Source organism: Emydura macquarii, unplaced genomic scaffold (genome assembly GCF_026122565.2).
Source record: "Emydura macquarii macquarii isolate MOO-44397 ecotype Brisbane River unplaced genomic scaffold, CSIRO-AGI_Emac_v2 contig_561, whole genome shotgun sequence".
In the NCBI taxonomy this organism is placed as follows: Eukaryota; Metazoa; Chordata; order Testudines; family Chelidae; genus Emydura; species Emydura macquarii.
The window spans coordinates 12,138,381-12,153,206 of record NW_027130698.1 but is presented as its reverse complement, the minus strand read 5'-3'; the positions used below and the strand labels follow the sequence as shown (position 1 = coordinate 12,153,206).

Here is a 14,826-nt window from a genome sequence, read left to right as displayed (position 1 = left end):
GAAAGCCTCACTGTCCCTGGGGTTTCCACTTCCCAAGTTCCTCACAATCAGCAGGAGCTTCCTGCAGATAAGGACGTGTTTCTGCAGCTTTCCCAACGCCTGCTCTTACCCTAGCTGCCCTGAACGCATGGCCTCTCCCCCACAGACCCATCAGAGACTGGGGGAGGAGCCATCCACAGACCCTCACCCTTCCCATGAAGTAGCAGCTTAGTGCCACTTAGCCTCATAAGCATCCCAAGCACTGTTAGGGGTATGTCTGTACCCATGTGTCAAGCAGAGGGCCAAAGAAAACAGAGCCAGCACTGTCAGTGTTCATTCAGGTTGTTACTGCCCAAGATAAACTGAGAAACGTTCACCTCAACAGCTCACAGGTGCGCTGCCTAATACCGTATGACTTGCAGCAGAAGGCCTCTACCTGCTCCGCCATTGTGCTCCCAAACATGACTTCTCCTCTCAGAGGCGGGAGGCCAGCTTGCCAGGGCAAGTTCTGTTGTGTGACATAAATCCCCAGCCACTTGAGGAACAAACAGGGGGACGGACCCTTGGTGGCCACCCGTCCTCCTCCACCCTCTTTCCAGAGCTGCATTTGCATCCGCTGCCCAGCTCAGCCTCAGGGTCGGCTCCTCACTCTCTGCCCAAGCTGTGCGCACGGGGGATGGAGGGCTCAGAGCGCAACCCAAGAGCAGAGCAGGGCAGGAGTAAATCCTTGCATCCCCACTATGTGGCTTGCAGAACGGGGGGCTTGTCTTTCGATCCCCTCGAATTCCCACCAGCCAGACATAGAAGAAGATGGCACCTTCCTGCAAAAAAGCAGGCCGGGGACCCCAGGAACAAAAACGTGTCTACAACAATAATACATGCAGAAGGGACTGACAACACAGATAATGGTGTGTGCTGGGGCAGGTGGGAGGGGAAGAACATTCATTGCACTGGCCACTTTAACAGGCGACACAGGCAGAAATTGATGGTTGGCTTCTATGTAGGCCACATTTACTAGGGACACGGTCTAGCACAATCTCCTCATCTGCTCATTTATTTGGAGAGTGCTGATGCTGGAAGCGCCTCCTCTGACAGTTTAAGTAGCTGACCACTGTGGGAAGAGCCTATTCTAGCAGGCAGAAGCAGGACCACGTGCGGAATAGCTATTTTACAGCACTATGCCCCTGAGGGAAATGCTTTCATTGGAATAAGACCCTGTTGACAAGGTGGGATTGAAGGGCGGACCTGCTTTTTCCTACATTCTTGAAAGCTGGAGCCGAAAGAAAGGATGGTTAAACTCAGAAAGGTTTGCCAGTGTGGGAGTAGGATACAGATCTTCAGCCTTGCTAATGCCAGCTTTCCAGCCAGCCCTGTGATTGGTTTCGGTTCTGGACAACTGCAGGTTGTGTGAATTCCTCCCCCTTGGCTTTTAGGGTAGCTTTCCGCTGGCATCACGGTCCCTGACATGGCTCTAGCCTTACAGGCCCTTTATGTCATACCCTCATCATGCGTATGAGTGTTTTGGTTATAGGAACAGGGGGACAGATGCATTAGGTGGTGAAGGGTGGTCTGATGGTTTTGACACAAGACAAACTCAGGAAACTTGGGTTCTATTCCTGACCCTGCCACGGACTTCCAGTGAGATACTGGTCAAATCACTGCCCCACCCAGTGCCTCAATTTCCTCCAACGTGAAATGGGGATAATACCATGCGGCCAACAGAGATGTTGTCAGATTAAGTTAATTGGAGTGTGCTTTAAAATCATCTGATGGAAGGCTCCAGTCCTAGCACCAGGGTTTTTGGTTATCACGTCTTAAATGGGCAGGTTAGTCCACTTCTTTTTGTGGTTGACACCACGGCAGTGGAGGTCAATGCTGAGCTTGAGCTAACAGCCCCCTGTTTACACTCTCATGGGCTGGATGTAGGGTGTTTTCACTGAGAGACTTACTGGAGAAAGAATGATGGTCCCTTCTCCTCATAAGTTGCCAGGCACTAGGGACTGATCTACATGATGGGGTGATGCACTCTATGGGGGGATGAGAGAAAGGCGATTTCTGAAGTGCACAAACATGCTGTGCATTAATTGGTCTGTGGAAAACCCTGCTGACGCACTTTAATATAGTTGTGTCTGACACAGTACTACAATAGAACACACTGGAGAACCTTCAGTGCACACCAGCAGAGTCCACATGGACCAAATAACGTGCAACACGTTCGTGCACTTTAGAAACCACACCCCCAAAGAGTGTGTTAACTCACCACGTAGACAAGCCAGAGATCTGTTGACCTTCGTGCCACTGTGTAGAACATGGCCGTTCTCCCAGGCTGTGGAGTAGGTGCAGAGACTTATATTTTGTAGGATTGGGGACAGGCATGGCCTTTCAAATTTTTAATAGAGGCTGCATGCGGGCCCAGAGTCCTGGATGGAAAAAATGAGTAAGCCAAATGCATTCAAACAAAGTATTATTATTATCTTGCTCTTGAAAAGCCAAAATATATGGGGGCCAATCACACTCAGGGTGTAACTCCACTGAGTTTACCCCAGAGAGGAGTCTGACCCATTCTATCTTAACTTCAGCTTTTTGTAGTCTGACCACCCCATAATGCAGTCAGCGCCCAGAGCAGAAGGCAAGGAAGCGGGCAGCTGATTGAAAGTACATAGCCCAGCTTTGGAACATATGGCAAGACATCAAGGGCACAAAGTGAGACCAGCTGCTTCCATCAACTGGAAGACCTCAGACATGAAGGAGGGAAGTAACTGGATGTGAATAGCATTTATCCAATATACTGCACTAGGGTAAAATGAGTAGAGATCAAGAATATGTTTCCAGGGTCTGGGCTTGTGTGGTTGGCAGTTCTGTCAAGATGGGTTTGTAGAGGCAGTCTCAGTTCTACGGCAGCACCCAAGTCTTGGGGAGTGGTTTAAAGAAACAAGCAGAAGTTGATGTTTGTGGCTCTGGCAGTGGGTCTATTCTCATCACCATGAAGCCATCACATGACCTCTGCTAACACTTCAAACTCCTACTGGCATTTGCTAGACTAGGGGCATCCCTTTGTTATATTAGGGGTATCTGCAGCCAAAAAAGGGATCTGCTGCCTAGTGCAATACACAGCCCTGAATTAGGGGCCCAAGCTCTCTGTACAATCCATGGGTCGCGTTAGGTGCCTAAGAATGGGATTCACCAATGCCAGCACACTGAGTGGGAAATCACCTAAGTCAGACAATAGGAAATGCTGAGGAGAGGGGTAGGGCCTAAGCAATGCCCCTCCAAGGTTTTCAATGCCCCTCTCTCAATCCGTCCTGTTGAAGCTGTTCCATTTTATAAGAAATACCTAAATATTCATTGGGCCAAAGAGAGAGCGGGAGAATGACTCTATAGTCCAGTGGTTAGGATACTCTCCTGGAAGGTATAAGACCTAGGTTCAAGTCCTGGATCCACATCAGGCAGAAGAGGGATTTGAACCTGAGTGTACGCTCTGGCTATTGGGTAAAAGCAGACACTGCCTCCAGCTGTGTTTTGTGGTAGGCACGCTCTGAGAACGTCCCACAGGCATTATAGGTGGAGGATCACCTACTTTGATGACCTTGCCAGGCCTGAAGTACAAGCTAGACCCTGGGCATAAGGACTGAGGTGACATTGAATATGCCGACAAGCAGAAATGTAGGCACCCAAAAAGACTTTACCAATGGAAACTGAGATGACTGGGGAATTTAGGTACAAGATTAGGTGGCAGCTGAGCAGGGGTTTTGAAGATCTAAATTTTGGATTTAAGTGCCTAAACGTAGCAACTAGGCACTGAAAACCCTTTGGGAATCTAGTCCTAGCAGCTTATGACAAAATTGCTGATGATAGATATGTGTAGCTACATTGATGTAGCTGCCCCCAAAGAAACCTTCACCAGTTTTGTACCTGGACAGTGGTTGTTAGAAATAATTAAACAGGCTGTTTTTGGGTGGATTGGGGAGACAGAACCTGCTCGTTTTTGCCTGCTTGTTTTATTTATAATAGTATGTAAATGTATACATTTTTAGCAACTTTTTATAGATTTTTATTTGGTTACACTGACACTTATAAAATGAATATTAACAATTACACGATGAATACAATTATATTTGCCCTTGTTTGTTGTTTACAGGATTATTATACAGAGGGCAGGCACATTACCTTAAAACCTATGAATGTTCACTAACATTTTTTTAAGTAAGGCATGCGCGGGGGGGGGCAGGGGGGGGGAAGATAATGCTTTCTTCCCACCCTGGGCTTGTGCAGGAGTGACGATAGTTATTGTGTTAGCCTTATCCCCTGAACAGATAGCCAGGAAGGGAGGAAAAAGAAGAGAGATAACAGACGCTAACTAGAATTTACACTAACAGAAACAAGGTTTGCCCTTGCCATGACCCCATTCCCTGTAATTTAGGTCTGATCATTTGTCCAGCTTTTAACTCTTTACTTTCCTACAGTGGGCTTTGTCTGTAGTTTCCCTTCAACCCAGTCCAAGATCTAGGGAAGCAAAGTAGGATAATTTGAGGGCGGCGGAGAACACAAACATTAATAAATGTGCCTATGTTAGCAGTAGGAAATGGGTCAGTCAAAGACAGAGAGGCAGCTAGACCAGAATGTGTGATAACTTATATCCACTGAAAACAAATAGGATAGTTTATTTTATGGTTACAAGAGGATTAACAAAAACGAGGGGAAATTGAGATCAAGTGGTTTTATTTAAAACTCCCTGACAGCTGAGAAGTATGTGGGAGGTGTCCCAGTCCCATTCCCTTTGACTCACTGGATTGTCAACTCCTCGGAGCAGGGAACCATGCCTTCCTTACATTTTCACAGCTCCGAGGTGCCCATTCCTGACTGGGGCCTTGCAGAGCGAACACAACACAAGTGATAGCATTAACAGTAAAGGAGAGAGATTACAACATTCTGCAGCAAGGATCCAAAATGCTCTCATCCAGTCTGAGTGGTGGGTGGGCTGGACCACTACCGTAGATGCGGTAGTTGTAACGCACACACACCCTTCCCCCCCGCTCACACACAAACACACTTGGAGTTTGCCAGCTCCTAGTCCTTTGAACTGACCCTTTGGAGATCCCACCCTACGACACCACGAATAGCTACCAGAGCCCTCTGACACCATACCCAGGATGCTTGGGGTCAGGAGTGGGGACAGAATGGACTAGCAACCCCTGATGATGCTAATACGGTGGCTTCCGCATGGGCTGAAATGGATAAGCAATTTGCTGGGCCAAGGATAAGCCAGGGCTGCTCGGCCCCTTAGTGGGAAGGGACAGTCTCACAGAGACAAGGAGACTAGCTTTAGTTTCCATGTTACGTTTAGAGCTTAGGAGCATCTCAGAGAGAAGCAGAACAGCTCAGGGAGTCTCTGATTAACGCTCCCTCCCCAGTGAGAGTCTTTGAACTGCCGTGGGATCTAGTGGATGCGTCAGGCAGTTCCAGCCCTACAGTGGGAGAGATCAAACGTGGCACCCGCTACTGAGAGCCAAGCAAGACCTCACTGGACTCCAGACCAGGGATTCAGGAGCGAACCCTGCACCAGATGCAGTAAAGTAAAGTAAAGTACTGTGGAGACGCAGTAAAGTGACTTTTCCTGTTTAAGCCAGCCAGCGGTCACAACACTTCAGCACTCGTCTCTGGACTCACCCTCCCCGTACCATCTGCCTGGGAATGTGCTGGGGGGGGAAGAGGGCTGGGCAGAGTTGGAAAGTATGTTAATATGTTGATGTGTTCACATTTATTAGTTAATCCTAACCCCTTTCCTTCCCTATCTCCTATTTCCCAATGAAGTCCCTCTTGGTTATGTTATTTTGGGGGTGTCATTTCTTTGCTTAGGTGTTGTGCTGATGTACTTTGTTGTTTTCTGTGTAGTGGGTTTTATCCTCCTTGCCAGCCTGGGTAGCATTATTTATTTTCCCAAGGGACAGCGCTCCTTGTGTCTTGAGCACAGTAAGGAGTCACGTTGGGTAGTCACCAGCTGTCAGAAAAAAGAGGAGAGAGGAGAAGCCATTCTTCTTAGTAAGCACCAGTGAGGGGCTACATAATATTTGGAAAGGAATTCAACCCCGAGAATTGTGGCGTGTTATGCTGCTCCATGAACACTGCTGCTAAACCTATCCGTAAGTTACTAACCAGCCTACGCTGGCAGAAGAACACGAAGCCGAAAAACAAGATCTTAGGTGGATGATGCGGTATCTTGGATGGAACAAAAGGGCTATTCATCCACAAACCAGTTAGCAGGGGGTTGTACAGGAAGGGCTACTAAGGGTGCAGGTCTCCACTACTAGAGATGCCACATAAGAACCACCATGGTCTACTAGTAAAACATCTAGCACAGCGAGTTAAACGGACAAAGAAATGGAATAGCGACATAACCCTACAGTCTACCACCAATAACTAGTCCAAGGAAATGATTACTACCTACGTAGACAGTACAGTAATAGAGGGACATACAAGCACCGATCCAACTTCCTCACAATCATTAACGCATGTATCCTCACAAGTTCCTCTGAAGTAGGGCAGTGCTATTATCCCCATCTAAGGGATGGAGAAGAAAGGCACAGACACACCAAGGCCCAGATTTGCAGGGGTAGGTAGGTGTTGTAGTGCCCAAATATCCTTAAAAATTTGAGTCTAGGTGACCTGCTCATGGTCAGACAGGGAGCCTACGGTGGAGCTCGAAACTAAACTGAGTCCTAGGTTAGTTCCCTAACCACTGAACCTTCCTTCCTTTACTGAGATCCCTGGTCAGAATGAGCCTTCTTGGAGGACCTGAGAGTGTCTACTGCGATTGCACAAGCCTGCAGCAGGGATATAGTTAAACATAAGGCCTTTTTGGCCGGCCTACTTGTTGCCTCTCCCTTCCCTTGTATCTGCAAACACCACCATCAAATGTCCCTGGATTAAATCCAGACCTTTTGGAAGCAGAAATAATTCCACCAAAAGTCAGGGAGTGAAAAATGCTTTCACCAGGGCAGAATAGGACATAGGGTCTCTTATTGGTGCTTTGCATGTTTCCTTACTTCCCTTTGGACCGCACCTTATCCTGCACAAGTGAAATAAACATCTTTGTTTTAGCAAGAGGAACTACATTCCCCAAGCTCCCATTACTCTGAATCCTGCTCATAACTTCAGATTAGAGTAATTCAATTAAATGAATAAATGCACAAAACATCCTCATTCCCTTTTTTTTTTTTTTTGTGGCAGCATTACCGTGTCAGAATCATTTGAAGATTCAGCAGACAAAGTTATTAAAAAAGTAATACAGATTTATATATACATATCAAGACAATCATTTATCCACTGAAAACAGTTCAGGAAACACAGAGAGAAAGTAGCTTTAATATGGTGTGGGAGGTTTCTGAAGAAGTATCCAAGATCAAGACATTCACCGTGAGTTATGGCAAAGTTAATTATTGTAGAAACAATTAAACACAGAATATTGCAGTTTAATGATCTTATAGTTGTATGACAGCTGCCAAAAGTCCAACCAATGTCAGCCAGGAAATTCAAATTTAAGGCTGAGATTTTGTCCTTAAGTTCCTGCAGTTATTTATGAGTTAAAAAGAAAAAAAAAAAATCTTCTCATGAGAGAGAGGGAGCATTTAAGTATTCCACCATTTATATGCTGCTTGCTAATGGTGAGCACACTTCACCACCTTTATCTAGCAACAATCCTGCTTAACCTTTCATCTTGTCACAGAACAGCAGATGCATTAGTATAGCTTGAGGTGAATAAAATAGGAGACAGAGAAATAATGTGTCAGTCTCTGACTATCTGGGTGTAATGGGCTCCAGCTGACACACAGGACCAGAGCAGTTGTAGCATTTATAGCTGAGGGATGGCTGGATTTGGGACACACACAAACATGCTCTGTGTCTACTCTCTAGTCTAATGCTAGCAATGGATGGCCAAGGGAGGGACAAAGCCAGTCTTTGAATTAGACAGTTACCTGGTTAGTGGCTGACAGGATACGAACCCACTGTTACTAAGGCACCGTGTTCAGGCTTTAAAGCAGGAGGACCATGCTGTGGGAGAAGGGATCCCAGCGAAGCTCCCCATTAAATTTTATACAAACCTTTGTGGATACCCTGATCTGAAAGGGGTATATGTAGAAGTGTAACCCACCGGGGAGTGTTTGTTACATGTCTCGCACCATACTAATCCACAGAGGATACGGATTGCTACAGCTGACTGCTCCAGAGGATTGGCCCCTTAGCAGTATTGTGCTTTATGGCTCTGGAGATCCCTGGCTCAATCCACAGTGCCTCAGCCAAGATGGAGGCCTTTACACAAGCAGAACACCGAGACTGGGCATTTTGTGCACTACCGACCCAATGCTGCTAGTTAAAGGTGCAAGATGGGAGTGAAATCCTGGCTCAGATGAATTCAGTGGCAAAACTCCCACTGACTTCACAGGAGTCAGGATTTCACCCTAGTCCTTAAGTCCTTTCCCGCCTATTTAAAAGTCGCAGCCGAGTCTCCATGTAACCATCAATGCTTTTAAGCGGATAAATACCTGATGCCAGTGGTTCTCCATCAGGGGTACATGTACTCCTGGAGGTACACAGAAATCTTCCAGAGAGTACCTCAACCCATCTAGATATTTACCTAGTTTTACAACAGGCTACGTAAAAAGCATTAGCAAAGTTAGTACAAATTAAAATTTCATACAATGGCCTTGTTTATACTGCTCTATATACCATACACCAAAATGCAAGTGCAATATTTATATTTCAGTTGATTTATTTTATAATTATATGGTAAAAAATGAGAAACTAAGCAATTTTTCAACAGTAGCGTGCTGTAATACTTTTGTATTTTTGTGTCTGATTTTGTAAGAAAGCAGTTTTTAAGTGAGATGAAACTTGGAGTACACAAGACAAATCAGACTCCTGAAAGGTTTACAGTAATCTGGAAAAGATGAGAACCACCGCCTTACATCATCCTCAACATTCTCATTCACTATTCAGGATCTTTTTTCTGGTACAACCCCCCCCCGTTATAGCAATGAAGATCTTATTTTACATGTTTGGCTTCAAGAGGAGATCAGAGAAGAACTGATTGCTGAACACAACATCTTATCTAAGAATCTTCAGAATTTTTTTCTCCCCAACAATCAGTTTCCAAACACACAATTAAAAATGAAATAAAAGGTAAATTAAGGAATTTCCTACTCTTCTAGAATTTTCTAGGTCTACAAGATACTTTGTGACAAAGCTGTCCATCCTCATGTCATCTACCTTGATTAATATACAGGAAATTTACCTCTATAAGCCCCCCAGAATACATTTTACACTAGAAATAAACATAGGTACTTTCTTATCACAGGAAAAAAGGAATACAATTTGAAAGAACAAATGTCATGATAATGACTTACATCCATGTAATTAATCTTCTTTCTCCTACTGCTTATAGTACTTCAGGACTCCAATCAGTCTCATAACAACTCTTACTGGTCATGCTGGGTGACAGCTAGGTATTCACGTCCTGTTCCCATATCCCATAGTTCAATTAATCTAGAACCAAGCTACTGATCTCTGCCAGAGAACAGCTAAATTAAAACTAGTTTTAAGCATGTCATTAATAATCTTTACATCAGCTCAGTATGCAAATTTAACAGAGGAGGCAGGTATTTATATAAAAAACTATTAGATGTAGTATTAACCTTACCCATTAAAATAATCCTTCAGGAATGGAAGGATGCCACACAACTTTATATAAATCACTGGATACATCCCATATTCTGTGACATATAAAACCAAAGAGATACTGTGCTTTGAAGCATAATAAAATGGAATCGTTCTTCAAGCCTTTGGATAGTTCAAGCTGAATATCCCACTCCAGTTAAGCAGTCTCTATATACTATAAGTAGGTGATTCTTACTCCATTTTTTTCATTAATTTGAAATATTATTGTGCATGAGTTCTTGGGTCATTGGATATCTTGGGATCTCTTTTTTTGTTTGTTGGTTTGTCTTCAATTTTTTCCATCTTTGTTATATAAAATTCAGTAAGGTTTTTTAAACAGGAGAAGAAACCTGTGCACTTGGCTTCTTCTTTTGGGCCTAGTTTTATTAAGTGCAACCTGCAAAAAAGGGGCCTCACCCATGTCTTCCGCTAGATTGTGTGAAATCCCCTAAAGGTGAACTGAATTAGGCCCCAAAAATACACTCTTGCTGTCGCAGCCTGGAATCTATGGGTCTGGTTCTGTACCCCAAATGAGGACAAATCTATGGGTCCAGTTCTGTACCCCAAATGAGGGCAGACAGCACAAAGAATCCAACCACAGATGGCCAGCTGAGAATTCCCTCCTCGGAAAGAAATGCTCAGGTACCATAAAACTAGTATACACCACCCTTATGCCAAGTGCCTACAGCATAGGGAAAATGTCAGACATCTGCACTCCACCCATCCTCAGCTGGTATGCAGTCCCCTGGGAACCCACTGGCATAAATTAGAGCAATGCAAGGCCTCTTCTAACAGAAGCTGAAGCCAGCACAGGCTTAGCCGGCACAGGCATAGTAGCAGCTACATCTGGATTGTCAGTAGAAAGCTCAGGCAGGAGCATCTTGGTTACAAGAACATTTTTTGGAAATGACAGGCTAAGAGAATGGAGCAGGCTAGGAAGAGGAAAATGTACTCACAGGAAAGCAGATCCCTAAAAGAACTCAGATCTCTGTGCCAGGCCAAATAATCCTCTCTGACAGGGAAGGGGAAACTAGGGAACCTACAGATATATTTGATTGGCTCTGTCTCATCCATCCCTTTAGCTTAAAGGACATCAGCTGCTGTAGAACAGGGGCACACTCCACATTAACTCCTACAGCTGTAGGACCTTCAGAATTTGGCTACTTGCCTGAGGTCCTGCCTGGCCAGGAGTGGAGCTGAGATTTGATATCATGCCAGGGAATGAGATGAGAAGGAGAAGCTATTTTACAGCCTCTCTATACCTTATTTGTGTTTCTTTCCTTTAAAAGGGATGAAATGAAGCTCTTTTTTAAAAAAGACCATTCGGAGAGGGGCTCAAATAAAACTTGGACCATGCTGTACATATGAAAACATTGCTTTATTTTTGGAACTGAGGCTCATGGGAAAGCTGGCTCAGCCATAAAATCACAACTTCTCTGATTAGCTCCTCTCTGACACTGGAATTCAGGCAGTAAAGTGCTCAAGTAAGATGCATTGAGCTGAATGGGTACAGCTGAGTTTTGTGGCCAAGTGGGTAGTGAGTTGCACCTGTGACAATGAAAGCAGTGCAGTGAAAATAAGCAGCGGGGTTAACCCTTTTAATGCCCTCAACTGTTTATGAGCTGATGACAATTTACCTATATATCAGCACATAAACTAGCTGAGATTATTAAGATCCAAAGAGAAATGACAAGGAAAAGGATCCATACATCACAACATATCTATCTGTTTGCATCTACCTCTGGATCCTTTTTATTGTTGTTTCTGTTTGGATTTTAGGAAACTCTGCTGTGAAATAGCAGAAAATAGCATGAAAGTTTATGAAACACAAGTTAGAAAATCAAAGGAAACTGAGGGATATTACTGATGATTAAAGTCTCTTCATAGGCCTCTGTAGATTTACACAATGCTTTACAAACACAGAACTTATTCCCTGCACTGGAGATTTTAAGAATTTAAGGGCCTAGTCTTTCTTGTGAGTAGTCTTACTGAACTAGTGAAGGAATTACCTAGGTCCCCAGCCCTGTAATCAGATCCACTGGGGCAGACCCCTGATTTAAGAGACATGAAATAGCAGCTCAGGGAAACAGATTATGAAAGCAAAAAAGAAATGATTGCTGGAAGAGTGGGATGTACAATAATATCAAATTCTATTACACATGCCAGTTGGCTTCACGAATAAACATAGTCGATCAAGTTACAATAATAAATTTAAAAAATGGACCTGTGATTAGATCTGAGTCAAAACACATGCAAAAGAAACCAGTAAACTCAGCAGAAACAATCCTCAAGAAATCTACCCATGCCAAAATCTAATTATGTTTGCATAATATGCAAATTAACTCCAAAGTGAATGTCAGTATAATCTGAAGCTAGCAATCAGATTGTCTACTCTTTGGGAGACATAATAATGTTATATATTTACACAGCACCTTTGATTTCATGGCATTTCAAAGCACTTTGCTATTATATTATACATGTGATAACAAATACCCACCACTGATGTGCAGTCACCTCTGGTGTGGTAGGCAATAGCCATTCAACAGCATACCGTAACAGTGCACTATTATTTTTAAACACAGAAAGCAAATAAGGCTACTGGCTCCATCTTCAGCTCCAGATAATAATACCTAGCTCTTTTCATCAGAAGATCTCAAAATGCTTTAAAATCTTTAATGTATTTATCTTCCCAACACCCTTGTGAGGCAGAGCAGTGCTATTACCCCATTTTTATGGATGGGAAGCTGAGGCACCAAGAGGCTAAATGGCATGACCAAGATCACACAGGAAGTCTGTGGCAGAGCAAGGAATGGAAGCGAGGTCTCCTAAATCTTAAGCAGGTGCCCTAACCACTGGACCATCCTTCCTCTCGGTTCAGCTAGGCAGAAATGAATTAACCCAAACTAGAATCCAACCAGGGATGAGGAGAGGTTAACTCCACTCCACTTAGAAAACACCCAAGGAATATTTAAGGACCTTGCATTGTTAGAACTTCAGCTTCACAGCTCACCTGAAAGATGGTGCACTGTATACGTAGGACCCATAACGCAGTGGCAGGGCACTGTCTCACTGCTGACAGAAAAATGAAACACCAATACTGGTCCCTTCTGGAACTGGGGATTCTTCTGGAACTGGGGATCTTCTTGGTGATTGGTCCTTGATCAGCCCTCTAGGCAGGGGCTGTGTCTTTGTATGGGTACGCAGCCTTGGAAAATGGGGTTTGATCCAGTTTGGGGCATCTGAGTACGACTTCAGTATACATAATAGTAATCAAACTACTGACTGGCGCCAAGATCAGACGAGATTGAAGCCTGAAGAAGCTGCACTCGGGAAAACAGAGCAGAAGACAGCACTATGGCCTCGAGCAAAGGCCTAGCGAAAGAGCAAGAGAATGATCACGCACAGGCTCACAGGGCGGACCTTGGTAAACTGGACAAGGTGCAGAAGGAGAGCATGAAAAATGCTAGACGTCTCTGAGTTCTGACTAAGCCGCCACCTGATGGGAACACAAGCAACCAAAGCAGGGGCTCCTTGCTCTTGGTGGGAGGGGGTAAAATGGGGCCTAGCTGAGGCTACTCTTCTCCCAACAGTGCACTGGACCCTGACCTCTGCAGGGGAGATACACACACTCCTTAGTGGGGGCACTAAGACCCAGGTTCCCCTATCACGTGGCTTTGGGGGGCCACTGCAGAGCAGAGCCAGCCAGTAGGCAGAGAAGCAGCAGAAGCAGGGACCTTTGCTTAGTCCAGTCAAAATCGTGGCATGCTCTGACTTCCTCTGCCCTGCACTGGTTGGCTTTTTGCTCCAACCCTCGCCCTCACCCACAGTCTCTTCACCCTCACTGCACTCCACATCTGCCCCTCTGACTCTCTCCTCACCTGCCCTGTTCCCCCGTGACCTCCTTCTTGCTCCATTTAGCAGATTGTCTCCTAGCTAAACCCACCCCACCCTCCTAACATGCCATTTGCTGCCATCACATTGTTCACTCTGCTTGGGTGTTCCACTCCTTCCCCAACCCTCTGGCCTATCTCAGTTGTAAGCTCTTTGGGACAGGGACTGACTACTACTCTGTGTTCGTACAGTGCCTAGCACAAGAGGGCCCTGGTCCATGACTGAGGCTCCCAGGCCCTATTATAATACAAATAGTAATAACACTTTCTTCCAACAGCAGCAACCTGTTCTGACCCCGGTGTTGCCCCTCTGCTGGGCGCTGGCAGAATACCAGGGGCTTGCAGGTCAGTGGCAGAGAGATGAGTGACGTGGAGTCTTTGAACCAGTCCAACCATGCTTTATTTACACATCTGCAGCAGTCCTGCCATGAGATGGTCAAACAGCATGCAAGGTAGGCCTTTCCCCCAGGAAGCTCAGCCCAACCCCAATATCTGGTTCCAGGGGAGGAACTATGCCTCAAGAATTGACTCTAATCAGAGCCCAAACTCTCCTGCTGCCTGCACAGCTCCCTCTCTCCTCATGCTACTTCCACATGAAAACCTTGCAGAACCTAAAACCAAGAAGACTGCAGCGTGTCTTTCCAAGGGTCAACGCTTGCATAGCAAGAAAAAGAGCTGGGAAGTCTATGCGTAACAGCACCACCTGGCGACTCTTGCCATAACTACATTTACATTCATGAGTAAAGCGGAGACTAAGAGGTCACATTATTGAAGTACAGAACAAATTCTGAGGCCTGGTCTATATTGGTGGCAAAACTCGGTGGCAGCCAACGGGAGTTATGTAAGCTACACAGAGTAGCTTGCGTAACTCCCATCGACTTCGTAACTTCCCTTTAGCATGCTATCTCCACTGCACTGCGTCAATGGGAAGTGTGTACCCGTTAACACAATGCTATGCTTTTTGGAGAGGTGGTTTAACTGAATCAACTTCCGGATCGATTGAGGGGGTCTTCTCTTCTGCTCACTCAATCCAGATAGATCGATCTGACGGCGGCAAATTTGTACACATCAGATTTTCTCTGCTTGTCATGAGACTTCATGTGCATTCTGCAAGTGGAAGTGATTAGACACCCATCTCCAAAGTGAGTTGTGGTAAATACAATAGTCTGTACCAAAGGGAACTGGAAAACATATTCAGAGCACAGGAGAGACATGTAAACCACTAGAAGCCGCTTTGCATAGTTAT

The 14,826-nt window shown here is 45.1% G+C and overlaps 1 protein-coding gene across 3 annotated transcripts in view; it reads right to left on the bottom strand.

Annotated features, from left to right (window-relative positions):
- CDH13 (cadherin 13) overlaps positions 1 to 10,666 on the bottom strand; it is a 689,068-nt gene extending 678,402 nt beyond the window's left edge. Inside the window, exon 1 of one of the 3 annotated variants that reach the window (XM_067540161.1) lies at positions 10,647 to 10,666. The gene's annotated coding sequence lies outside the window, so the exon portion shown is untranslated. The remainder of the gene's footprint in view (positions 1 to 10,646) is intronic. The other 2 variants (XM_067540162.1, XM_067540164.1) reach the window with 2 other exon arrangements.
- Between the last annotated feature and the right edge of the window lie 4,160 nt (positions 10,667 to 14,826).